The 27,857-nt window shown below is 45.8% G+C and overlaps 1 long non-coding RNA gene across 2 annotated transcripts in view; it reads right to left on the minus strand.

Moving 5' to 3' along the window:
* Positions 1-259: 259 nt before the first annotated feature.
* Positions 260-27,857, minus strand: part of LOC129620412 (uncharacterized) — a 39,290-nt gene continuing 11,692 nt past the window's right edge. The window contains exons 1-4 of one of the 2 annotated variants that reach the window (XR_008698529.1): positions 7,385-7,450; positions 5,610-5,769; positions 3,576-3,696; positions 260-640 (exon numbers count right to left, since the gene is read on the minus strand). This is a non-coding gene — a long non-coding RNA (uncharacterized LOC129620412). Of the gene's footprint in view, positions 641-3,575; positions 3,697-5,609; positions 5,770-7,384; positions 7,451-27,857 lie in introns of those variants that run through there. The other variant, XR_008698528.1, reaches the window with a different exon arrangement.

The raw sequence follows: 27,857 nt of genomic DNA on the forward strand, positions 1-27,857 counted from the left end.
GAAAGATTACACCTCAAATGTTTTTACACACACACACACACACACACACACAATTGTAATGGTGTGAGGTGACGGAGGTGTTAACTAAGCTTATTCTGGTCATCGTTTTGCAATGTATATGTGTATCAAGTCATCACACTGAACACCTTAAACTTACACAAAATTATATGTCAATTGTATACAAATAAAGCTGGAGACAAGGTTTTTTAATTTTTTTAAAACTTACTACAGGAGAAGGAAATGGCAACCCACTCCAGTATTCTTGCCTGGAAAATCCCATGAATGGAGGAGCCTGGTAGACTACAGTCCATGGGGTTGCAAAAAGTCAGACACGACTGAGCAACTTCATTTTTTTTTTCATTTTTGTGTGGTGGGCCCTGGAGGAAAAAGCCCCTGGACGGGGACTCACTTAACCTTGAATTAGGATACAGTTTCTTAGGTATGGGACTTCCCTGGTGGCTCAGCAGTGAAGAATCCGCCTGCAATGCGGGAGACCTGGGTTCAATCCCTGGGTTGGGAAGATCCTCTGGAGAAGGGAACAGCTACCCACTTCAGTATTCTGGCTTGGAGAATTCCATGAGGCCACAAAGAGTTGGACACGACTGAGTGACTTTCACTTTCACTTTCTTAGATGTGATACCTAAATCACAAACAACAAAAGAAAAAACAGATAAAGTGGACTTCTTCAAAATTAAAAACTTTGTTTGTGTCAAAGGGCACTATTAAAAATGAAAAGACAATCCACAGAAGAGGAAGAAATATTTGCAAATTATATATCTGATAAGGATTTACTCCTTAGAATATACAAAGAACTCTTATAATTCAGCAATAAAAGACAACCCAATTAAAAAATGGACTAAGAATACAAGTAGACACTTCTCTAGAGAAGATATGCAAATGACCATTAAGCATATGAAAAGATGCTCAATATTATTAGTCATTAGGAAAATGCAGATTAAAACCACAATACCACCTCACACCCATTAGGATGGCCATTTTCACAAAAATGGACGTTGCTGACGAGGATGTGGAGAAATCGGAACCCTTACAGATTGTTGGTAGGAATCTTAAAAAGTCTGGCACTTCTTCAAAATGTTAAACACGGAGTTGCCACATTTAATATTTCTTCATAAGCAGGAGTGTTCTTGGAATTAATACCTAGGGTTGTGATTGGGATGAAGCAGAAGTCTGGGGAAGAAATGAAGCTGGGACACAGGCCAGGGGCAGGCCCTTGGCTGACTTCATGGGGAGCTCTGGGTCTGAAATGGCCCATCAGAGCTGTCCTGCATTGGGCTAAAACAACTGATCCTTGTCCTTCCTCATGGATCAGTCATCAGATGGGGCGCCCTCCCTGCCGCCACCGGAAGGGCATGACTATGTGCAAGGCAGCCCTCTGCAGCTAAGATGGCCCCCAGAGGTGGCCTGTTGACCACCCTCCCAGCAGCCTAGGCAGGACCTAGGGTGTCTGGGTGGTGCGACTATCTGTCCATCCTGCTGGTACTGAGGTATCTGTTGTTGTGGAGCAGAAGCACCCAAGCCCCAGTGGAAGGGTGTGGGGTTGGGGAGGTGGGGTCAGGGTCGGAAAGGTGCCAGCAGTAAGGGACAAGGTCACAGCAATGACAGATGCCGGGACCTGCCCTGTGGAGGCTGTGCCTGGCCAAAGGGATGGGGCAAGATGCTGGCAGTCTCTGGGAGGCCTGGGGGCCTCTGCCATGAGCTGGTCAGCTGATGTGCGCGTGGCACCTAAGTAAGGCTAGCGAGAGTTCTGCTGCGGGCTAGAGCTCCAGGGCTCACGGCGTTGTGCACTCAGTGACCCCCAGGGCTGCAGTAGGGCAGCCAGGTGGGCTGTTTGCCTGTGTGTGGGGGGTCTGGCCTCTCTGGATGCAGGTGGTTAATCCATCCAGGGGAGGCTCTGAGCTATTTCCTGAATAAAGAACCCTCGGACAGTTTATGTATCTAAAGGCGAGGTATGTGAGTAACATGGTTCCAGAGACCCTGCAGAGGCTCGTCTCCCAGGGAATGCTGGCAGAGCAAGGAGTCACCCCGAGCACGGCAGAGGAAAACAAACGCTCGAGCTGCAGCCCCCTGATCAGGCTTTTGATTAGCTGTGTGACTGTGGGCAAGTTCCTTGACTTATCTGGTCTTAGTCTCCCCCACAGTTAAATGAGAAGGAAGGAACTTCCCTGGTAGTCCAGTGGGTAAGAATCTGCCTGCCAATGCAGGGGACATGGGTTCAATCCCTGGACTGGGAAGATCCCACATGCTGTGGCGAAACCAAGCCGTTACGCTACAACTACTGAAGTCCATGTGCTCTAGAGCCCATGCTCTGCAACGAGAGAAGTGCCACAAACAATACAACTAGAGTAGCCCCTGCTCTCCACAACTAGAAAAGGCCTGCACACAGCATCGAAGACCCAGCACAGCCAAAATAAACAAGTAAATAAATTTCTTAAAAAACTTTTAAATGAGATGGGAAACGTAGATAACCTCACAGGTACATTCAGTGCTAATCCACGGGTTCATCAACCCAGCAGGAAGCTAGTCAGGGTGGGAAAGGTTCTGAGGCTTGTGCTCCCCTCCACCCAGAGGCCCCCAAAGGCAAACCAGGGCCTCCCAGGATGCTCATCACGTCTGAGCCCACCACACCCGGCTGCTCCCACTCTCTCGGGCTCTAGCTGCAAATTGGTTCCCATGATGAACACAAGCTGCCCAAATCACTCAGAGGATGGCTCGAGAAAAAGCAATTAAATGCTTTCTTAATTGTAGGATGGCAAGAGGTTAATGAGTTACTATAAAAACCAGTCCCTGCCATCTGGTGGCTGTCACCAAAGCCCACATGCAGGGAGCAGTCCCAATTTGTAAGACAGGATGACGGGATCACTCCAAGTCAGGAGAAGGGGTGGGACTCAAGAGCCAAGTGAGGCTGGGGGCCCAGAGCTGCAGAGCCCAGCACAGCCCAGCCAGCCTCCAGACATCCCCGAGCTGCATGGAGCTTCAAAACCAAGTTGGAGGGAAATCAGATGGGGAGCCAAAATCTCTCATCAGATCCAACACTGGTCGTCTCTGGGATTCAGCTCTAGTGAGGGACGGCTGACAGCCACTTGCTCAGTGCTAGTCAGGAGGAGAGGAGCGAAAAGCGACAGATGAGAGAGAAGCCCGCCAAGGCGGAGGGAGAGACAGACAGAGGCAGGGACACAGACCCTGCAAAGACAAAGAGATGCAAACCAGCCCGGACAGACGGAGAGACAAAAGAGAAAGGATGAACTCTGAAATGCCAGGAACTGGAAAACGACAGTGACATAGATAGGCTGGGAATGTGAGAAGCCGATGAAAGGGCAGGTCATTTTTTAGAATCAGAAATGGGAAAGAACCTTTGAGGGATTTGCTTTGTTCTGGGCGAAAGTGTTCTCTCCGATATTCTGCATCTCCCAGGCATCAAGGAGAATGCCTTCTCCCTTCGAGAATGTGAAGAGCAGGCATTCAGCAGAGCCAGCCTCAGCTCTGCGCCCCACCACCAACCACACACACACACTCAGATATACACAGATCCACACCTAGGCACAGCCAGTTCTCACCAGTCAGGAGCCACCTCTCCCTGTGTGGAGGAGGTCATGGGTCTCAGGCTGTCTCTCCCCTTAGCTCTGGTTCCAAGGTCCCATCTGCAGTCCCAAGCCTGGCAGAGGCAGGTCTGGTTTTCTGGTACAAAGAGGAAGGAAACCAGAAAGTTCACATATCCCAAGGGCTGCAAAGCCTGTGATTTCCGTGAGACTAAACTCACTACTAGCCCTCTCTGTCATTTTCCAGAAATTGGCTGAGAAATACAGAGGTCACTCCTCACCTGTTCCTTTGGGTCAGACTGTTTTTCCAGGGGGATTCCCCAGTGGCTCAGCAGTAAAGAACCTGCCTGTACTGCAGGAGATGCAGGAGATGCAGTTTTGACCTCTGGGTCAGGAAGATGCCCTGGAGGAGGGCATGGCAAACTGCTCCAGTATTCCGAAGAATGCCATGGACAGAGGAGCCTGGCGGGCTACAGTCTATGGGGTCACAGAGAGTTGGACATGACTGAAGTGACTGAGCACGCATGCACACACCCCTTCTTCCAGGATGAGACCTTGAGACAGTCACTTCCCAGGATTCTGGAAGTTTCCCCTCCCAGAGCAGGCTCTAACTGGCCATAGCAACAAAACAGCAACCAGCTTTCAGTGAGAGGGTGGGAACTCCTCTTCTGGGTGTTACCCACTCCACCATCACTGCTTCCCAAATTTGAGGACCATGACAGCTTGCTCCTGAAAGTCAAGATCTCAGCTTAAACAAAAACACCTATGGCTCAAAGTAAAAACAAACAAACAAGTAGGGATGTAGAGCTGGAAGATTCCAGTATCTTCCTTTTTCATGTTATCTTGAGTCCTTACTTTCCCTTCTCCTCTCTCCCACTCCATTGCCACTTGGCTGACCCATTTTCCGGAAGACTCTGTACCTGATGAACTAGAGACACAGGAAAAGTCTTGTTGATCCATCCACCTTGTGTGTGCGTGTGTGAGTGCTAAGTCGCTTCAGTTGCGCCCAACTCTTTGCAACTCCATGTACCACAGCGCCAAGCTCCCCTGTTCATGGGATTTTGCAGGCAAGGATTCTGGAGTAGGTTTCCATGCCCTCCTGCAGGGCATCTTCCCAACCCAGGGATTGAACTCAATCTCTTACATCTCCTGCATTGGCAGGCTGGCTCTTTACTGCTAGCACCACATGGGAAGCTCCCATCCATCTTACTAGGGGTTAGAAATCACCCTAAAATCTCTAGGGAAATTTAGGAAAGGGATTGCTGATGTTTCAGGGTAAAATTAAAGCTTGAAATTCCTTGTCTACACTTGGTACCCAACTAGCACAAGAGTTGACCATAAGTGTCTCTTTTACTTCCAGCAGTAAACCCAAATCCCAAGGCTGCCTCTAGCTGGCCCCACCTAGCCAGCTGGTGGGTCCCTTGAGGACTCATGTCACCTCTAAGTCTCCCAGCTTCGATCTGCCAGGTCTATGAAAAGCTCCCCTGATTCTGGTCTGGGCAGCAGCCAGAGTCCAGCAGCTGCAGGCCGCAGTGCCATTGGGTGACACCCAGGAGCCAGCAGGGCATCGGCAGTGGTTCTGAGAAGTGAGTTTGCCTGTGGTTCTTCCTTCTGTCCCTGTGCCTTTGGAAGATCCCAGTATTTCTCTTCCTGGCGATTCTGTAAACCGCTCAATTGCTTTTCTGCTTCCAAAGAAAAAGAGCGGATAGGCACACACAAGGGAGAGAAACCGAGACATAATGCTAGTTACACAGGGACAGAGAATGGAAACACTCTAATCCTTGGAACTGCCATTAAGCCATGGGCACTGGTCTCTGTCCCCCTTTGGCTTCCTTAGACCGAGCCTTCCATCTGCAAGCACACTCCTGGCGGGCCCGTGAGTTCAGAGCCCCAGGGTCATCCTGTGGCTTCAAACTTCACCTCTCAAGCTGGAAGAATTACCCAGTTCCTGCTCATTATTAGTCACCCTCTCTCTGCCCACTGCCCACACCTCCTGTGACACAGAGAAAAATGTACACACGTGCACACACCCCACACCTTCCCCGCACGTACGACTGTGGCTCGAGTTGCACTTCGCATTTTCCAGAAGCCATTGCTAGAAGGAAACGCCTTCTGTTCCTCAGCCCCTGGTCTGCTCATGTTCAGTCTCAGGACTGCAGGGCCGTGGGCAGGAGAGCTGGGAGTGAGCACAGATCAGCGTTTCCAGTCCGAGCTGTTACACAGAGACAAACCGAATGCCGTGGATGTCTACTCCATTATTTTAAACGGTGGGAAAATCAGCACCCCAAATTTGGACCCAAAGGCTTTTGTTTAACTTATTTCTCCTCAGGGGTAATTTTCACTCAAGTATGACATGTACCCAGCCAAGGAGCACCCCCCAAGATATTGGAGGCCCCTCAGTTCCTTTTGAGCCACTACCCCATCTTCTTCTTGGGTGCTGCTTTGTTAAGAAGGGTAATTCAACATCATTTTGAATGAATGAATGAATCAGAGGAAAGAGTTCAGGATAGAGGACTGATAGTGAACATGTCAGGGAACTTTAATAAGCTCAGCCCTATGAGAAAACAAACGGAACAAACCACCAAAGGATAACTCGAAAGCAAAATAATGTACAAGCAAACGCAAGACTGAGGGAACATTTTGTGCTTACTCAGAATGTCAGGGCAGTCAGAGGAAAGGACAGATTATTGCTGGAAGGGGATGTCAAAATGTGTGTGTCCCCCAGGTCTGAGTGCCATGGTGACTTGCTCTGGGCAGCTGCCACCCCCTCCCTCACAACAGTGTCCCAGTTAGTCACGACTGCCCCATCCATCTGAAAGGCTGTCAGCTATCCTGCTCTGGCTACTATCTACACTGCTGTAACCCTGCGAGTCTCTGCGGTAGCAGCTGAGGACATGGGCTCGGAGGGAGAAGCCTTGTGGTTTCAGTCCTGGCTTCGCTGCTTGCTGGCACTGCTCACCTTCTCTGGGCTCCAGTTTAAAATGAGGATCATAACAATGTTTTTGAGCGGATTAGATAAATTGATCCATATGAAGGTATATTGGTCCAGGTTCAGCCAATAAATAAAACCAGCAGGAGATACATACTAAGCGGCTTGTTGCAAGGAATTGGCTTATGAGATTGTGGGGCTGGCTGGGTGAGTCTGAAATCCACAGGGGAGGCCCTTAGGAAGGGCAGGCTGGAACTCAGACCCAGCTACAGGCCCCAGGCAGAATTTCTTCCCCTTCAGGGAAGCCTCAGCTCTGCTCTTAAAACCTTTGAACTAATCGAATCAGGCCCGTCCGGGTTGCCTTGGATCATCTCCTTTACTTAAAGTCACTGGTTTTGGACTTTAAGGACATCTACCTTCACAGCTTCCAGGTAACGCTAGTGGTCAAGAACCTGCCTGCCAGTGCAGGAGACTTAAGAGCTGCAGGTTCGATTCCTGGGTCAGGAAGATCCCCTGGAGGAAGGCAGGCAACCCACTCTAGTATTCTTGCCTGGAGAATCCCATGGACAGTGAGGCCTGGTGAGCTATGGCCCATAGGGTCACAAAGAGTCGGACACAAATAAAGCAACTTAGCACGCACACGCCTTCATAGCAATACCTAAATTAGCATTTGATTGAATAGCTGGAGACTCAGGTCTAAGCAAAGTGATATATAAAACTGCCCATCACAGAAGGGTAAGAACTGTGTCTGGCTCCTAGTAACCCACCATCACTCAAAAACATACAGCTTTTTTATTTTAAGGTTTCTAAAGCATCTACTGTGAAGTTGACGTAATGAGTCTAGCTTCGCCCTTTTTTAGCCTCCATCTTACATGCCCCATAGCATCCTCTTCCTCACCCCCAAATCTTCTTCCAAAGAAGGCTGAAGACTCACTCAAGGGAAGCAAAAGGAAGGTGTGTTGTTACTCGGTTGCTAAGTCATGTCTGACTCTTTGCGATCCCGTGGACTGAAGCAACCCTCTTTTATTCATTCTCTCACCAGACGCTGTCAAACCAGCCCAGTGCCAGGTGCTGTACATACAAATACAGGTACAAGTCAGTCCCCACCCTCCTGGAGGCTGGATGCAGCAACCCACTCTTCTGGGTTCCTCATCTCTGGTCACACGGCCCCACCAGCCCCGCAATGGGCCTGCTCTACAGATGTCCTACATCAGCACCTAGCCTATGTCAACCCTGCCCAAGCCGAGGGCACAGAGATCCAGCCCAAGCTCTGAACTAGGCACCCACCCAGAGGACACTTTTTTCTAAATCATTCAAAGAAGCCAAGAAGCTAGTGGTCCCCTGCAGTTCATTAAAGCACATACATCAGCAGAGGGGATATGCTCCCCTGGGGGTCACCTGTTATTTTACATGGGACATTTCATTTCCCCATCACAGAGCGCACATGGGATGCAGTAAAGAACTCAGTCTCTCAGAGCTCTTTCCACTCCTGTTCTGGCCTGCAGGGCCCTCTCAGGCGGCCTCTGCCCTCTCTTGCTCACTCCCGGTTCCCCCAGCTCTGTCTCCTCCAATCCCCAGAGAGGTGATGTCCTGTCCAGTGGCCACTCTGATCCCACTCCTTCATTCTAGCCTGAAGCTGCCCTGCTCAATGGCATGGTGACGCTGTCCACTAACCTTGGACTAACCTGTCCCAGGCATGTGGTTCTCCTGCCACTCTACCCTCATCCAGACCTCATCTGCCCTTGCAGAACCCATGATGGCCCAGAGAGCACCACCCCACTGCCCCTGACTCAAATACTTTCCAAGAGCTCAACTTTATACATGAGCTTGGACAGGTTAATAAACCTCTCTGAACTTGAATTCCTCCTATGAAAAGTAGATACTATCATAAAACCCATTTCAAGGAGTTGTCTTGAGAAACAAGTAAAATAATGTATATGAAATGCCTGACACATGAAATCCAGTCCATTTCCTGAATGCCCAACCTCCCTGGCCAGCTTTTGCTGCCCACCGTCCCTACAAAAAAATCAAAAGAGGCAATTCTAAAGGAAATCAACCTTAATTATTTATTGGAGGACTGTTGCTGAAGCTCTAATACTTTGGCTACCTGATGTGTAGAGCCGATTCATTGGAAAAGAATCTGATGCTGGGGAAGATTGAAGGCAAAAGGAGAAGGAGCAGAGGATAAGATGGTTAGATAGCATCACCAACTCAATGGACATGAGTCTGAGCAAACTCTGGGTGATAGTGAAGGACAGGGAAGCCTGGCATGCTACAGTCCATGGGGTCACGAAGAGTCAGACACAGCTTAGCAACTGAGCAACACAACAACTTCCTCTAAGCTTATAAGACACATATCAGGTATGTGAAACCCACACCTAACCCATCTGATGTCATGGCATCCTAGCTCCAGCTCGCCAGACTCCAGGAAACCACAGCAATGGGAGAAAGAATCTGTTTGCCTTCACATCTGCTGGGGAAGGCCTCCCACCCATAAGGGGAGCCTGGAATAACAAGCAGGGTTTGCACTGTCAGAGTTGTGATCAAAGGGAGACTCTGGGGAGTTAATGACAAGGAACTTGTTTCATGGGAGAACGAGAAGCAGATGTAGCCTTTCCACTCCCCCAACCTGCCCATGACCCCAACAATATGGGGGGGCGTGGTACAGAGGACCCCAATCTGTATGAACCCTAGCACAGAGGAAGCACTTTGTCACCTGTCAAGCACTGTATTAATGTTAGTCACTGTATTATAACTTAATTCCTCCCAGCTCCTCAGAAATGCAGTGCCCCAGGGAGGACCGGCCTGGTTATCTCCACCTGTCCTTAGGGCAATCTGCCTTTCCTCTAGAAGGAGCACATCACCAAGGAATTTCCACATGTGGGGCCCTCAGGACCCCAGCCTTCCTACAGCAAGACCAAACACGGAATCTAATTCCCGGCCCCATAGAGATTTGTGAAAGTGTTAGTCGCTCAGTTGTGTCTGCCTCTGTGACCCTGAGGACTGTAGCCTGCCAGGCTCCTCTGACAATGGGATTCTTCAGGTAGGAATACTGGAGTGGGTTGCCATTCCCTTCTCCAGGGGATTTTTCCCACCCAGGGATCGGACTTGGGTCTCTTGCATTGCAGGCAGATTGTTTACCATCTGAGCCACCAGGAGCTGGATGATTCTTGGTTTGTAGATCTTCCCTGGTGGCTCAGCAGTAAAGAATTCCTCTGTCAATGTAGGAGACATGAGTTAGATCCCTGGGTCGGGAAGATCCCCTGGCGAAGGGAATGACAACCCATTCCAGTATTCTTGCCTGAAGAATCCCATGGACAGAGGAGCCTGGCAGGTTACAATCCACGGGGTCACAGAGTCAGAAACAACTTAGCAACTAAACAACAACAACAATTCTTGGTCTGTAGCATATTCAGAGCCTTCCTTGCCTATCCGTCCCTGGATGCCAGTAATACCCCCACCCCTGCGGTAAGAACTAAAAGTGTCTCCGGACACTGCCAGATGTCCCTAGGAAGCAAAATCACCCTCAACTGAGAACCACCGGTGAAGAGCTGTCCAAGCTGCTTAAATGTGGCCTCATTAGGTTCCATGGCCCGGCTGCCCACTGCTTTCCAGCCATGGCACTGGCCTCTGCTTATACCAGACAGTCCATAGAGCACAAGTGCCTACTGTGTCCAGGGTCCCCTTCTGGGGTTCCCACTGGACACGTGTGAGTCCAGTGGCTGGAGGTCTTGTGACCCTGAGACTCTGGCCACCAGCAAATGGACAGGATCTTCATCCTAGACCAGCTCCTGTGACGTCACTTGTCTGGGTTGGAGCTCTTCAACTTCGTGCTGACTCCCCACCCCAACCAGGCTTGCTCTGGGTTTGGGGGATTAGAGTAGGATGTCATGGCAACAAGATGCTGGGAAGAAAACAAGGAGAGAAATGAAATAAATCCAGCATGGACCGTGGAACAGGAGGTCCCAGCTTCCCCAGCTTCCCAGAACCCACCAGATGACCAGTTCACTCTCATAGCTCTATAACTCCACCTTTTCTACAGTGATGACATCCTACCTTTTAAGTCATTTTTAAAGTCTTTATTTAAAGTAATATATCTACTGCTAAATACAAACTATCAAAAGCTAAATTTCCCAAACTGGGATTTTTTATTTCTGGTGTGAACTGGATATAATATTTTTCAAGGATATATTTTTGTTACAAAACCAAATGTGGTTATTTTTATTTCATTCAAATCAAGTGGGCATGGGTAATAAAATAAAAGAAGGAAACTAAACAGCTAGTTTTATTGTTTTTTTAATACCATCCCTTTTTTCAAGAAAATAAATCAACCTACTCTCTCTGCCTGTTCAGTCACTCCTGCCAAATTAATTTTTCTATAATTGCTGTAATGGAAACACACATATAAATAATACATATTATATATGTAGTCACATGTATTTTCATCAAAAGGTTATATCTTTCTGCACCTTGGTGCGTCACTCAGCACAATTTATATCAGTGACCCCCCTTCCTGGTTGGTGTCTCAGGAACCTCACTGCCCAGTTCAAATACCAGCTCTGACTTCTCTCAGCTGTGTGATCTTGTGGAGGTTAATAGCCTCTCTGTGCTTCTTCTGCAACGTGTGGGTAATGACAACATTGTCTACTTGATAAAGCGCTGAGTGGGTTCAACAAGCTTGTGTATAGCAGCGGCCTTTAACCTTTTTGGCACCAGGGACTGGTTTCATGGAAAACAATTTTTCCTCTGATGGTGGGCGGGATGGTTTGGGGATGGTTCAAGTGCGTTACATTTATTATGTCACCGCTGATCTGACAAGAGGCAGAGCTATAATACGAGCAATGGGGAGCGGCTGTAAATACAGATGAAGAGTCACTCACTCAACCAGCCCACCACTCACCTCTTGCGGTGCAGACCAGTTCCTAACAGGGACAGGTACTGCTCAGTGGCCCGGGGTGGAGATCGGAGACCCTGAGGTATGGGAAGCACTCAGAACAGCACCTGCTGCTGCTGCTAAGTCACTTCAGTCGTGTCTGACTCTGTGTGACCCCACAGACAGCAGCCCACCAGGCTCCCCCGTCCCTGGGATTCTCCAGGCAAGAACACTGAAGTGGGTTGCCATTTCCTTCTCCAATGGATGAAAGTGAAAAGTGAAAGTGAAGTCGCTCAGTTGTATCTGACTCTTAGGGACCCCATGGACTGCAGCCTACCAGGTTCCTCCATCCATGGGATTTTCCAGGCAAGAGTACTGGAGTGGGGTGCCATTGCCTTCTCCGAGAACAGCGCCTAGAGCACAGCAAATGCTCAGAAAAATGTTGCCTCCTACTACACTGTGATTCCACTACACAGCAAGACCATGCTCTGCCATGGAAATTTAAACTTTTTAAAAAACTTTGTTCTTATAAGCCATGATACAATGAATGCCCTTGTACTTACATCTTTACTCATTCATGCCATGATTTTGGAGGATAAATTCCTGGAGAAGAGACCACCAGGTTATTCAATAAGCGCTGTTTAAATTTATGTGAAAGTGAAAGGCAATCAGTCATGTCTGACTCTTTGCGACCCCATGGACTATACGGTCCATGGAATTCTCCAGGCCAGTACTGGAGTGGGTAGCCTTTCCCTTCTCCAGGGTATCTTCCCAACCCAGGGATCAAACCCAGGTCTCCCACATTGCAGGCAGATTCTTTACTGGCTAAACCATAAGGGAAGCCCATATCTATTGACAAATTACTCTCTTTTAAAAGGGTGTGGGGGTTTTCATTCTTACCCAACAGCGTGTGAGAGCTCACGTCTTCACTCTCGGCTCTGAAGGCTATCACTCTTTTTCATTGGATGGGCAAGAATAAAAACAATGCCACAATGTTGCTTTCATTCAAACTTTCTTAGTTATTTGTGAAATCAAACAATGATTTTTCTCCCAGTTTTAGAGGTCAAGTAATTTAATATTTTTCCTCTTTAATGGACCATTTGTATAGTGTGTGTGTGTGTGAATTGCCCATTTGTGCATTTATGTTGCTTCTGATTGATTTGTAGAAATGCTTGCTATGGTATGGATATTTACAGCTTTCCTGATAGAATGTGTATCGAATACTTTCTCCCAAGCTGTCATTTATGTATTTGTGTTTTGGTTTATTTATGGTGCTTTTCACAGTACAGTTTTGTTTTGCTTTTTAAAATTTTTATGTGGTCCAATCTGCCACACTTTTCTTTTTTTTTGACCTCTGGGTTTGCCACCAAACTTGGAAAGGCCCCAAGATATAGATATAGATATAGAGATACAAAGATCAAGACTGAAGTATATGATGTGTGCCTTCTGCCTGGCCTTATAAGACTATATATGTGAGATTATCTGTATACCTGCGTTAGAGAAGGATGACAGCTTAGATTATATGTCTTACATATACATAGTCCTATATTGTCTTTTAATTTGTTGATATTTTATATTTAATGCACAAACCTTTAATCCACCTGGGACATGTTACTGTATACACGGTGTGAAGCAAGTACCTAATTTTATCCTCTTGCAAATGGCTAGTGATTTCTACTATGGTTCAAAGTGTCTTAGACTTCCAAGTGCTTACCTGAAGGACTAAGGGTCTCTGAACTTGAGTCAGTCTTGCCTGGAAGAAAAGGAGTTGGAAAGGGAGTGGTTCTTTCCTCCTCTCTACCCACTCACTCTACCTGTATCACCTCCCTCTGTGACAGCAGGTGTCAACGAGGCTCTTCCATTCAGAGGGCAGGGCCAGGTGGGTGGGCAGGCTGCCAAGGGGGCTGTGAACACTCCATCACTGAGCCTGGCATTCAGGGAATGGTAAGAGCTGAGCTATGGTTATCCTGGGACCATAGTAACTTATGTGCCCAGAGAAATCATTTTCATGGAAGATGCATTTTAGGCAGAGTGGAGGCTCCAGTGACCTTTATATCATCTGTTCCCAGGTTTCAGTGAATTTACACATGCTGGCTTCCCACAATGGAAAGAAATCTAATTACTGGTGGAATAACTTACAGGTAAGGAGACCTCCAGCATGCACCCACCAGGCTATAAATCCTTAGAGCTAGATTCCAAGGAAAGTAAACTAGTTCTCAGACCAGGATGCTTCACGGGGCTGGCATTCTTCCTAACCCAGGTGTGGGCAGGAGAGCAGGTGGGCTTTAGCAGAACAGCGTGTTATCAGGGTCCAAAAATGGATCACAGCCTTGTCTAACTCCATGAAACTATGAGCCATGCCATGTAGGGCCACCCAAGATGGACAGGTCATGGTAAAGAGTTCTGACAAAATGTGCTGGAGAAAGGAATGGCAAACCACTTCAATATTCTTGCCTTGAGAACCCCATGAACAGTATGAAAAGGCAAAAATATAGGACACTAAAAGATGAACTCCCCAGGTCAGTAGGTGCCCAGTATGGTACTGGAGATCAGTGGAGAAATAACTCCAGAAAGAATGAAGAGACGGAACCAAAGCAAAAACAACACCCAGTTGTGGATGTGACTGATGATGGAAGTAAAGTCTGATGCTATAAAAAGCAATATTGCATAGGAACCTGGAATATTAAGTCCATGAATCAAGGCAAATTGGAAGTGGTCAAACAGGAGATGGCAAGTGTGAACGTCGACATTTTAGGAATCAGCAAATTAAAATGGACTGGAATGAGTGAATTTAACTCAGATGACCATTTTATCTACTACTGTGGGCAGGAATCCCTTAGAAGAAATGGAGTAGCCATCATGGTCAACAAAAGAGTCTGAAATGCAGTACTTGAATGCAATCTCAAAATGGCAGAATGATCTCTGTGCATTTCCAAGGCAAACCATTCAGTATCACAGTAATCCAAGTCTATGTCCCAACCAGTAATGCTGAAGATGCTGAAGTTAAATAGTTCTATAAAGACCTACAAGACCTTCTAGAACTAACACCCCAAAAAGATGTCCTTTTCATTATAGAGGACTGGAATGCAAAAGTAGGAAGTCAAGAAATACCTGGAGTAACAGGCGAATTTGGCCTTGGAGTACAAAACAAAGCAGGGCAAAGGCTAATAGAGTTTTGCAAAGAGAACGCACTGTTCATAGCAAACACCCTCTTCCAACAACACAAGAGAAGACTCTACACATGGACATCACCAGATGGTCAACACCAAAATCAGATTGATTATATTCTTTGCAGCCAAAGGTGGAGAAGCTCTATACAGTCAGCAAAAACAAGACCGGGAGCTGACTGTGGCTCAGACCATGAACTCCTTATTGCCAAATTCAGACTTAAATTTAAGAAAGCAGGGAAAACCACTAGACCATTCAGGTATGACCTAAATTAAATCCCTTACAATTATACAGTGGAAATGACAAATAGATTCAAGGAATTAGATCTGATAGACAGAGTGCTTGAAGAACTATGGACAGAAGTCCATGACATTGTACAGGAGGCAGGGATCAGGACCATCCACAAGAAAAATAAATGCAAAAAGGCAAAATGGTTTTCTGAGGAGGCCTTATATATAGCTGTGAAAAGAAGAGAATCAAAAGGCAAATGAGAAAAGGAAATATATAAGCATCTGAATGCAGAGTTCCAAAGAATAGTGAGGATAGATAAGAAAACCTTCCTCAGTGATCAATGCAAAGAAATAGAGGAAAACAATAGAATGGGAAAGACTAAAATCTCAGGAAAATTTGAGATACCAAGGGAACATTTTATGTAAAGGTGGGCACAATAAAGGACAGAAATGGTATGGACCTAACAGAAGCAGAAGATATTAAGAAGTGGTGGCAAGAATACCCAGAAGAACTATACAAAAAAGATCTTCACGACCCAGATAATCACGATGGTATGATCACTCACCTAGAGCCAGACATCCTGGAATGCAAAGTCAAGTGGGCCTTAGGAAGCATCACTATGAACAAAGCAAGTGGAGGTGATAGAATCCCAGTTGAGCTATTTCAAATCCTAAAAGATGATGCTGTGAAAGTGCTGCACCCAATATGCCAGCAAATTTGGAAAACTCAGCAGTGGCCACAGGATTAAAAAAGGTTGGTTTTCACTCCAATCCCAAAGAAAGGCAATGCCAAAGAATGCTCAAACTACTGCACAATTGCACTCATCTCACACGCTAGCAAAGCCATGCTCAAAATTCTCCAAGCTAGGATTCAACTGTACGTGAACTGTGAACTTCCAGATGTTCAAGAAAAGGCAGAGGAACCAGCGATCAAATTGCCAACATCCGCTGGATCATCAAAAAAGCAAGAGAATTCCAGTAAAACATTGACTTCTGCTTTATTGACTACACTAAAGCCTTTGACTGTGTGGATCACAACAAACTGTGGAAAATTCTTAAAGAGATGGGAATACCAGACTACTTGACCTGCCTCCTGAGAAATCTCTATGTAGGTCAGGAAGCAACAGAACTGGACATGGAACAACAGACTGGATCCAAATCAGGAAAGGAGTATGTCAAGGCTGTATAATTTCACCCTGCTTATTTAACTTACATGCAGATGAGAAACACTGGGCTGGATGAAGCACAAGCTGGAATCAAGATTGCCAGGAGAAATATCAATAACCTCAGATGTGCAGATGACACCACCTTTACGGCAGAAAGCGACGAAGAACTAAAGAGCCTCTTGATCAAAGTGAAAGAGGAGAGTGAAAAAGTTGGCTTAAAACTCAACATTCAGAAAACTAAGATCATGGCATCTGGTCCCATCACTTCATTGCAAATAGATGGGGAAACAATGTAAACAGTGATAGACATTATTTTGGGGGCTCCAAAAATCACTGCAGATGGTGACTGCAGCCATGAAATTAAAAGACTCTTGCTCCTTAGAAGAAAAGTTATGACCAACCTAGACAGCATATTAAAAAGCAGAGACATTACTTTGCCAACAATGGTCCATCTAGTCAAAGCTATGGCTTTTCCAGTAGTCATGTATGGATATGAGAGTTGGACTATAAAGAAAGCTGCGTGCCAAAGAATCTGTGCTTTTGAACTGTGGTGTTGGAGAAAACTCTTGAGAATCCCTTGAACTGCAAGGAGATCCGACAAGTCCATCCTAAAGGAAATCAGTCCTGAATATTCCTTGGAAGGACTGATGCTAAAGCTGAAACTCCAATACTTTGGCCATTTGAAAAGACCCTGAAGCTGGGAAAGATTGAAGGTGGGAGGAGAAGTGGATGACAGAGGATAAGATGGTTGGATGGCATCACTGGCTCAATGGACATGAGTTTGAATAAACTCTGGGAGTTGGTGATGGACAAGGAAGTCTGGCATGCTGCAGTCCATGGGGTCACAAAGAGTCGGACATACATGAGTGACTGAACTGAACTGAACTGAGAAAACGGTAGGACATCAAAATACCTGAATTCTTCCTTCTAGTAACCACCAGGATGACTTTAGCCTCTTGTTTAATGTCTTCAGTTTCCCTGTCCCCAAACATGGGTAAACATGTGTGAAGCCACAACCAAGGGACTATGCTATGAGTTTTAAATACGAATCTCCAACTTTCACAAGGCTGGAAAGTAGGAATGAGTGGTCCTGTTTTAAACATGTCAAAACAGTTTCAAAGAGGTTCAGGAAATTTGCCTGGAGTGACCTTTCCGGAAGGTTGCAGAGCTAAAATTGAAACCCCCTTGCCAAGCCCACACTTGACCACCTTCCCAGCATCCATGTTTCCAGCTTGGTGTGTAGACACCCGAGGGTTGCATGCAAGAGGTTTTTCCAGGCTTTCCTCAGAGGCCACTGGGGAGGCTCTTAAGGCTCTTCTCTCCCTTGGCCTTGGTGTGGCCTTGGCCCTGGTGACACAGGCACACGGAATCAGCCGTGCCCTGGTCCACATGACTGCCGGGCACTCGCTCCACACCAGAACCCAGGCCCTTCTAGAACTGTGTGCAAAGAGGGGAGGAATGGGAGTAATATATACACCACCATGTGTAAAATGGATAGCTAGTGGGAAGCTGCTGTACAACACAGGGAGCTCGGTTCAGGTCAGTTCAGTTCAGTCGCTCAGTCATGTCCGACTCTTTGCAACCCCATGAACCACAGCACACCAGGCCTTCCTGTCCATCACCAACTCCTGGAGTCCAGCCAAACTTATATCCATTGAGTCGGTGATGCCATCCAGCCATCTCATCCTCTGTCGTCCCCTTCTTCTCCTGCCCCCAATCTTTCCCAGCATCAGGGTCTTTTCAAATGAGTCAGCTCTTCACATCAGGTGGCCAAAGTATTGAAGTTTCAGCTTCAACATCAGTCCTTCCAGTGAACACCCAGGACTGATCTCCTCTAGGATGGACTGCCCTGTAAAGACACAGAGGGGTGGGTTGGGGTGTGGGGTGAGAAGGAGGCTCAAGAGGGAGGGGATGTATGTATACATATAGCTGATTCATGCTGTTTTACAGCAGAAACTAACAAACACAACATTGTAAAGAAATCATCCTCCAATTCAAAAGACAAAAAGCATATAACATATTATTGATAGCTTACAGTGAACGGTGTTGGATTCATGATCTCCGAAGAAGATTTAACTTCGGGGCCAGGGACCAGGCTTGATCACTAAAGAGCTTTTGTGTAGTAGAGTTTTATTAAAGTATAAAAAAGGACAGAGAAAGCTTCTGACCCAGACATCACAAGGGGGACAGAAAGTGCCCCCAGTCCCTAGTCTTAGCAAGGGAATTATATACTTTTTAATTGGTTATTACAATAAATCAAAAGACTGTCTCAAGGTTGTAAAGATCTTATTAGACCCACTCCCATAGCATACATTTTAAGATAACAGGATCAGTCAGAAGGTTTTCAAGAAGGAGAAACATGTCCTCTAGCAGGATACATTATTGTTATATGATCCTTACTAAAGAATGTAGGAAAAAACATTTGTCCTTTCCTCCTCCTTGAGAACTCCAGACCCCTATCTCTTCCTTGAAAGCCCCAGACCCCTTTCTCCTCTTCGGGGACCCCGGACTTCTTATCAACCTGCCTAGGAATTTACTCTCTCATTATTTACAAAATGTAATCAGAAAAATAAAAAGAGGGGAGGAAACAGGCCTGCCTGTGCCTGGGGGCCCCACACCACATGTCTACATGAGCAAAAGCTAAACCACAAGCCAACTGCTACATCAGCTATAATGCTCTATGCTCTACCTTGACAAAAACATCTTCATAATAAGACATAAAAAATTAATAAAGTTGTGGCTTTTATATGACTGAAAGCCTTCCATCAAAGACAAACCTAATTATTACTGTGTGTGACTGGATGTTCCATTAATGGGCTGGTGATATTCAGATAAGCATTAAAATAAAGATAGCCATAGCTCATGTATTATTTTATATTTATTTCATTGATTTTTTGCCATCACTTCAGCAAAATCTCCAAGCATGTTCATTTTTACAAAATGTCATTCTATGGACAATAATTATCTAATAATTAAAAAATAAAATGTACATTCAAGGGAATAACTGTGAATGTACTTTCATTTTTTAAATACCATAAAAATATGTGTAAAAATTGAAAAAATTAAAATTATAATTCAATAGGAGTTCAGTGAAAAGTTATTTCTTCTCTATAATATTTTAAATTGCTACCAAAATTAAATGGAAAAATATAAATCATAATAGTGAATATAAAATATTTTAATCAAAGATACTTAAAGCTGAAATTTTTAATTTCTTGAAAATTCAGATATTTAATATTTTTACAAAAATTAAACAACTTGCAGTTCTATGATTCAGCGTCCAACTAGTCGCCAGTGTACCAAGCTGATGTCATGCTTTGCACGTACTGTGTCTTGAGCAGCATATACACAAATTTAAGAGCCATATGAATTGTTTCCTGCAGTAAAATATGCTTCAGTATCTACGTGCAAGTGTTGTGAATACTGTGCTTATCCTTATCTCCAGAACCAGGAGCTGGAACATGAAGAGAAGCAAGAAAATGAATGTTTGGCACTGCTGAGAAACAATAATTCGTTGTACAAGAATCTACTGCATTCAAGCTGAGAGGAAGGATTTGACAAGTTAATTAATTTGCCTTTTCTCTTACCCAAGCACTTGTGCTCAGATCCTTCTGCTTTCTGAGGCGATGTCTGCCTCTGACATTCTTGGAGGTGTTCAGCACACCACCTTCATGCAGTTTGATGCGGTTTTCCAGGACATAAGGCAAGAGATGTGCAGAAGTGTTTCCTGGGGGCCTGAATGGTGATAGAATGAGGGCTGATGTCTAGGATTGCAGATTGCTGGGCCAGCTCTGAGCTCCAGATCCCAAGTGTCAGAGGCGTGTGTATGTGGTGTGTATATGTGTGCATGCATGTGTGTGTATGTGAGATAGAGATTCAGGGCCCTCCAAAGTATAATATAAAGCCCAGAGCCAAGGCCCCTCTGTTCAGGTTTCAGAGTGGTACAGGAAAAAGGAAGGTTTGGAAGAGTATCAGGATCCCCAAGACTGGTCCCAGGAAGACTCAGAGGATTCAACAGTCCTACTCACATGAAAGTTAAGAATTATTCACTTAGTCATGTCTGACTCTTTACAACCTCATGGACTGTAGCCCGCCAGGCTCCTCTGTCCATGAAATTCTCCAGGCAAGAATACTGGAGTGGACTGCCATTCCCTTCTCCAGGGGAATCTTCCCAACCCAGAGACCACATCCAGGTCTCCTGCATTGCAGGCAGATTCTTTACTATCTGAGCCACCAGGGAAGTCATACTCAGGGCTATGACTTATAACTGCAAAAGGATACAACGAAAAATTAGCAAAGACAAAGGTGCATGGGGCAACCTCCAAAGAGATGGAAAGCAGGCCCAGATAACAAGAGTCTTTCCCCAGTGGAGTCACACTGCACGCACTTCACACCCCAGCAATGAGCTATCACGACACACGTGAAATGCTGTCTACCTGGGAAACTCATCAGAGCCTCTGCCTGTGATTTTTACTGGGGGAAAGTGGGAAGGGGTGCTGGCCCCCTAGGCACCTGTGTCTGCCATGTACCAAGATTTCAGCTCCCGGGGGGAAACCAGGTGTTCAGCATGAATCATACTGTTTGGACCACTTAGGCAGAGTGAGTCTCTCTTACCAGTGGATGGTGGGGACACTTCCCAAACCCAAGTTCCCCCATGCCAGCTAAGGACCAGTCTTGCCAGCAGGCCTTCTAAAGAGAGCAGCTCTGGGCTTCTTTTCTCCGCAGGAAGTAACTGGGGTGCAAAAGGTGGAGGAAGGGAAGTCTTTTTCATTTCACCCACCCTTAAATTTCTCATAAGGTGAGGTCTGAGCAGAATGAGAGTTGGTGACCAGCTTCATGCCTCACAAGGTTAATCCAAGTGGTCTCATGCCAGTATGAAGTATTCATTTTCACTTGAAATAGCACTCTGTTGGATATACATACCATAATTGATTATCCAGTCTCCTAGCAGATACTGAAACTATGACAGCATTTTTATAAAGCTCATATTCAAGCATATCTAAATAACATAGTGTTCAGGAATGCCATATGTGGTTAAACTATTTTCAAATGTAAAGGAATTCAAGACAATTTTTACCTGAGATGGGGAGGAGAGAGAGGCAAAGACAAGAATCAGAGAGGAAGCAAACTCAATAGTAATGTTTCTAAGAGAGGATAGGTTCCCAGATTCATTTTATAATTATGATTTCTAATATCACACAAAGGAAGTTATGAATACATATATTCTTTTACATGTACTAATAATACATACTTTTAATGCTTTTGAACTGTGGTGTTGGAGAAGACTCTTGAAGAGGCCCTTGGGCTGCAAAGGGATCAAACCAGTCCATCCTAAAGGAAATCAGTCCTTAATATTCATTGGAAGAACTGATGCTGAAGCTGAAGCTCCAATACTTTGGCCACCTGATGCAAAGAACTGACTCATTGGAAAAGACCCTGATGCTGAGAAAGATTGAAGGCAGGAGGATAAGGGGACAACAGAGAATGAGATGGTTGGGTGGCATCACTGACTCAATGGACATGAGTTTGAGCAAGCTCTGGGAGTTGGGGATGGACAGGGAGCCCTGGCGTGTTGCAGTCCATGGGGTCGCAAAGAGTCAGACACAACAGAGCACAACAACAACAACAAAAATAATATACACAAAAACATTATAAGATTTGCCCTCTGGGCAATGGCAAGGTGTCCTTTCTGATGGTGGGTGCATGTGAGGTGGAATTTTTAGGGCTGATCACTCTCAAAACTGAAAGACGTTATAATTTAATTGACACAGAAACCCATGGTCGTATTAAATCAAATGACATTAAGCTTAATATCCTTTTATTACTGAATGGTCATAGCCATTCTGTTTCTCTCACTGAGCATCTCATTTTTGTGAATCAATTAGATTCTGTGAATCAATTTGATTTTCATTGCTCTGCATTTCCTTGTTCATTTAAATTTTGGGGGGAATAACATTGTTTTGCTTTCAGTGTATTTATTTTTACAGTTATATTCTATTTATAATAAGTGATGTTGGTTTTCTATTTATGGTACAGATGCAGTATTTCCTTTTAAAATAAGTTTCTACAAGTTAACATTTGAGGCAAATTAAATACAAATGTTAATAAAATGACATCACGAGTGGTATAGAGATGTGACAAAGTCATCTAAGAGGTGAGTGAATGACACAGCTTGGAAAACATGGTACAACTAATCAACATCCAAATATCTATGTCCAATATATATTTGGTGATAAATTTAAATTTATATTAAATAGATCAATCTATTTACTTTGTTAGGTTCTATTGGAGGCCAGAGAGTTACAAGGATGTGGGATGTGTGTGTGTGTGTGTGTGTGTGTGAGATGACCTTTATTGTTAGATTATTTTCCACCTGGAAAAGAATGGGCTTCCCTGATATCTCAGTTGGTAAAGAATCCACCTGCAATGCAGGAGACTCCGATTCAATTCCTGGGTCGGGAAGATCCACTGGAGAAGGGATAGGCTACCCATTCCAGTATTCTTGGAATCTGCCTGCAGTCTGCAACGCATAAGACCTGGGTTCAATCCCTGGGCTGGGAAGATCCCCTGGAGAAGGGAAAGGCTACCCACTCAGGTATTCTGGCCTGAAGAATTCCATGGACTGTATAGTCCATGGGGTCGCAAAGAGTTGGACACAACTGATCAACTTTCACTTTCACTTTCCACCTGGAAAAGCAATGCATAATGCTGTAGCTAAGGAAACAGGTATCTGTGAGGTTTCAATGCCAGTGCATGAGGGGGGCCACACAGAAAACTGAAGCAAGGGAGGGCCAAGGTTTAAAGACAATTAAGTGTGAAGTTATGAGTCACACTGCCTTTTAAAAGGCTTTTTCTAGACATTTGGTTACAACCATGCCCACATTTCCAAGGGCTGTGTACAGATTCACGAGCCTCCAATGGCACTACCAATTTATTGTACTAAATACATTTTTGCTTTCCTAAGACAGGGAAACAGGGAGTAACTTTAAAACTGTAAACCAACATCACAAGGCCATACATAATACAGTCTGTCCCTCTTCTGTATTATGTTAGGTCTTGTGGGAAAAGGCCCTACAGAGCAGATGATTCATCTCACCTGCCAAGGGAAGCAAAGAGCACTGTCTTACCAGATTTGAATGGTGCTGTGCTACGAGAGGTGGTAGATACAGATGAGCCATGCTTGGATGACACCAAGAAGTAAAGCCCTCAGGAAAATGTGACCCAGGAGTGATGAGGACCACAGTCTTCTAATGTCTCCACTTCCTCTCTCCTGCATTCCTCCCAAAGCCAATGGGCGATAGAAATGACTAACGGGAAGCATTGAAGAAACAATTGTATATAACACTTCCAGGGATGGAGCAAAGTAGGACAGCATATGCCCTCAACAGCTATATCCCATCACCCAGGCCCAAGGAGATGACCACAAAGAAGGCCAGACCCTAAACATTTAATTCTGAGACAGAACTGTATTATTGGAGAAGGAAATGGCATCCCACACCAATATTCTTGCCTGGAGAATTCCATGGACAGAGGAGCCCGGCAGACTATAGTCCATGGGCTTGCAAAGAGTCAGACACAACTGAGTGACTTTCACATAGCATCCAAGGAAATTAGAACTTTCACATAGCATCTAAGGAAATTAGAAATATATTTAGCAAGAATGCAGGGAAGCCATAAGAGACTTGTTCATTGATTTAACAAACCTTCACTGAGTCCCATCTAGCATTAAGTACAAATATAAGTAAGTTAGCCTAATCTTCAAGGAGCTCATAGAAATGGAAAGGGACAGGCATGTAACACTGATACAATGTGATGATCATGCTATGTAAAAATACCACATTCCAGGAGGGAAGGCTTCCCAGGTGGCTCAGTGGGAAAGAATCCACCTGCCGATGCAGGAGACGCAGGAGATGAGGGTGCTATCCCTGGGTCAGGAAGATCCCCTTGAAGAAGAAATGGCAACCTATTCCAGTATTCTTGCCTGGAAAGTCCCATGGACAGAGGAACCTGGTGAGCTACAGTCCACGGGGTTGCAAAGAGCAGAACATGACTTAGCGACTGAACAGGCAAGCACCAGGAGGTAAAGAGCCGAGATAAGGGTCAATCACCCTGAGGGCTAATGCCTCTGAAAAAAACACTTTATGAACCTCGTTGCCTAGAACACAGCCCAGCACACAGTAGGTGCTCAATAGATATTTGTTGAAGTGTTGAATGGATAAGAAGCCTGAAATAGGCTAGATAATGGTCCCCCAAGATATCCACTTCCCTGGTGGCTCAGACAGTAAAAGCATCTGCCTACAGTGCGGAAGACCCAGGTTCGATCCCTGGGTCGGGAAGATCTCCTGGAGAAGGAAATGGCAGCCCACTCCAGTATTCTTGCCTGGAATATCCCATGGACAGAGGAGCCTGGCAGGCTACAGTCCAGGTGTTGCAAAGAGTCAGACATACTGAGCGGCTTCACTTTCACTTTCATATATCCACACCCTAATCCTGGGAGCCTGTGAATATCACCTTAGTTGGCAAAAGGGATTTTCCAGATGTGATAAAGTTAAGGATTTTGAGATGGGGAGATTATTCTGGATAATCCAGACTTGCCCTAAGTACAATCCCTTTAAGAAGCATATTTGATACACAGACAGATCAGGGGGAGACAAAGTGACCTCAGAGGCAGAAAGATTGACTGCAGAGGCAGAGGAGTGATATGACCACAAGCTGAGAACGTCAGTGGCCACCAGAAGCTGCAAGAGGCAGGAAAGGGATTCTCCGCTGGAGCCTTCCCAAGGAAGCACAGCCCTGCTGACACTTTGATTAGGCCCCTAAGACAGTTCAGATTTCTGGTCTCCCACACTCTAAGAGAACAACTTTGGGTGGTTCTAAGCCACCACGTTTGTGGTAACTTGTTACAGCACCCACAGGTAACTAATACAGCCTCTGCTCTGAGAAGAAATTAAGGCAGTGGGAGCTGCAAACGCCATCTAGGCGATGCCAAGTGCTTTGGAGAGTCTGCAGAATTTGAACTGAGGCATCCTAAGACGCACATGGAGCTTGAGAAAGAAGAGTCTGGCTTGGATTGAAAACGGAGGGACCAGAGGCAGGGAACTCTGCCAAGAGGTGCTGGAGGCAGCTTGGCATGCAAAGGGAATGAGAGCCAGGCCTAGGGGATTAGCAGTGGGAACGAGAGAAGGGGCGGGTACAAAAAAAATTTCAAAGGCAAAATTGATGGAGCTTAGTGAAAGACTGAATACAGCAGATGAAGGAGAAATTTCTTCCAGCTGTGAGAGCGGAGACTGGCAGAGAGGAGGAAATTGGAGGAAAGGGGAGACGTTTCTAAATGTTTCTAACAATAGCCAGTTCATCTCAAAACTACCCCAGAGCTATGATTTGAGCTGCTCATCCAGTGAAAGAAAGCTAGGGGATCCACGCTTTTCAGTGCTGGTCACCAGTGGCTGAAGGAACATAGTATTGCCAGGGCTGCTTGCTATAAAGTATGGAAGAATTCCTTCCAACCTTCCTCCTGATCTCCCCTCAACCTAATGCCTCCCAAGGCCTAGCCTTTCAGAGTAAGGATGGGTAGGGGAGGAGGAGAGAAGCAGAGGAGAAAACTAGAGCTCGGGTCAAGCTCCCCACACATATCATCCAGCTGCTGTCTGCTGGCATCCCTGGTGGCTCAATGGTGAAGTATACACCTGACAAACAGGAGACATGGATTCAATCCCTGATGCAGGAAGATCCCCTGGAGAAGGAAATGGCAGCCCACCCCAGTATTCTTGCCTGGGAAATCCCATGGATAGAGGAGCCTGATGGGCTATATGGTCCGTGGGGTTGCAAAGAGTCGGACATGACTGAGCACGCACACAAGCACACACACCCTGTCTTGCTGGGGCACCAACCAGGGTCCAAACCAGCCATCAGAATGAGATTTAAGCCCTCACATCTCCAACAACAGGGCCCGGTTCTCACTTGCTGCTCTATTTTCATCCCTGAGGACCTGGAAGTGCACAACCTTCTGGCCAGAAGCAATCCCACTCCTGAGAATAACCCTGAGAACATCATAATTCAAAAAGACACGTGTATCCCAGAGCACACTGCAGCACTGTTTACAACAGCCAGGACGTGGAAGCAACCTAGATGCCCATCGGCAGATGAATGGATAAAGAAGATGTGGTATATATATACCATGGACTATTACTCAGCCATAAAAAGGAATGAAATTGAGTCAGTTGTAGTATGTGAATTAACCTGGAGCCTGTCACACAGAGCGAAGCGTCAGAAAGAGAAAAACGAATATCCTATATTCACATATATAAATATATATATATGGAATCTAGAAAACTGGTACTGATGAGCCCATTTACAGCACAAAAATAGGGCACAGATGTAGCGAATGGACTTGTGGACCCTGTCCTTATAGAAGAAAAGGGTGGGATACGTTGAAAGTGTAGCATGGAAATACATATATGACCATATGTAAAATAGATAGCTAGAAGGAAGCTGCTACATAGGACAGGGAGCTCAGCTCAGTGCTCTGTGATGACCTAGAGGGGTAGGATGGGGGTAGGGGTGGAAGAGAGGCTCAAGAGGGAAGATATATATATATATACACACACACACACATATGCTTGATTCACGTTGTTGTATAGCAGAAAATAACACAACATTGTAAAGCAATCATATTCCAAAAAAAAGAGAAAGAAATACATATGGATTCTGACATCCTGGGAAATTGCAAAGCACAGAGGAGTTAGTGGTTGGGACAGTACCTGGATCAGAGGAGGACATCTATTGCGAACACGAATCATGAGAACATGATCCCCCAGCTCCCACTGGGCAATTCTGCAGGTGTATCAGCTACCTGTCCTGACAACTCTCCAACCAAGAGAGCTGCCACTCTCAAGTCCCACTTTGTATAGAAGCCATCAAAGCTCAGTGTTCATCTTGGCTTCAGGGGTGGGGATGGGGGTGTGGCGAGAGAAAAGAGAGAGAGATTCCTGCATTTACTTATTTCTTATTTACTGAGCTTCTCCTGTGTGTCAGCCACCTGTTGGATGCTTAGAACCCTCCGTGAATAAGACAGGCCAAGGCCCAGTCCTCGTGATGCTTATAAATATGACCGAAAAGCCTTTGAAATGAGCCTGAGCAGAAACTTGAATCAGAACCAAATCTCCCCATTTTCCAAAAAGATTGAACTGTCAAATGTGCATATGTTCTCTGGACCAAACCAAGGCTTCTTTCCATTTGAGTCTCTCTTCTCTTTGGGATCTCCAGCAACCTGCTGGACCACAGAAACTCACGCAGCCCATCTCTTCTGACAAAGTCCCCTGAGGAGCGTGCTGCCATTCCTGAGAAGTCAATTTCATTTCACCACTCTCCAGCAGTATTACCTTTTCCCTTATGCGAGCCCCCTCATGGGCTCATTCACTCATTCGACCATGATTTATCAAGGGCACGGCAATGTGTGGACGCCAGGTGTGGACAAAGGCTGGCCACCCCAGCAGGTGCACACCAGCCAGTATCTTTCCCTCCCAGCTCGGCCGCTGGGCAGCACAGAAACAGCAGCCCCAGTCAGACAGGCCCACAAAAGGAACTGGCAGGAACTGGCACCGAGACCCAAGCTTGGCAAGTGGTAGAGCTGAAAACATAGCCCCAGACCCCTAGCTCCTATTTTAACAGGTTCTCGCACACACTACCCAGATTTGTCACTGAGAACCTGCCTGGCAGGCCTTTTCAGCCCCATTTTACAGACAAAAAAAGTGGAGGCATGAGACATGCCAGAATTTGTCCCAAGCTACACAGCTTGCCAAATTGAGGCATGGTAAGTCCTGATCTCATGACTTCGACATCTCCTTTTCTCCTGATATTGAACTGTTTCTCTCTGTTCCTGGTATCTTGTCCTCCGCCTCCCCCGAAATCACACACATACACCTCCCCCAGCCA

This window comes from Bubalus kerabau, chromosome 10, assembly GCF_029407905.1.
Source record: "Bubalus kerabau isolate K-KA32 ecotype Philippines breed swamp buffalo chromosome 10, PCC_UOA_SB_1v2, whole genome shotgun sequence".
Classification (NCBI taxonomy): Eukaryota; Metazoa; Chordata; class Mammalia; order Artiodactyla; family Bovidae; genus Bubalus; species Bubalus kerabau.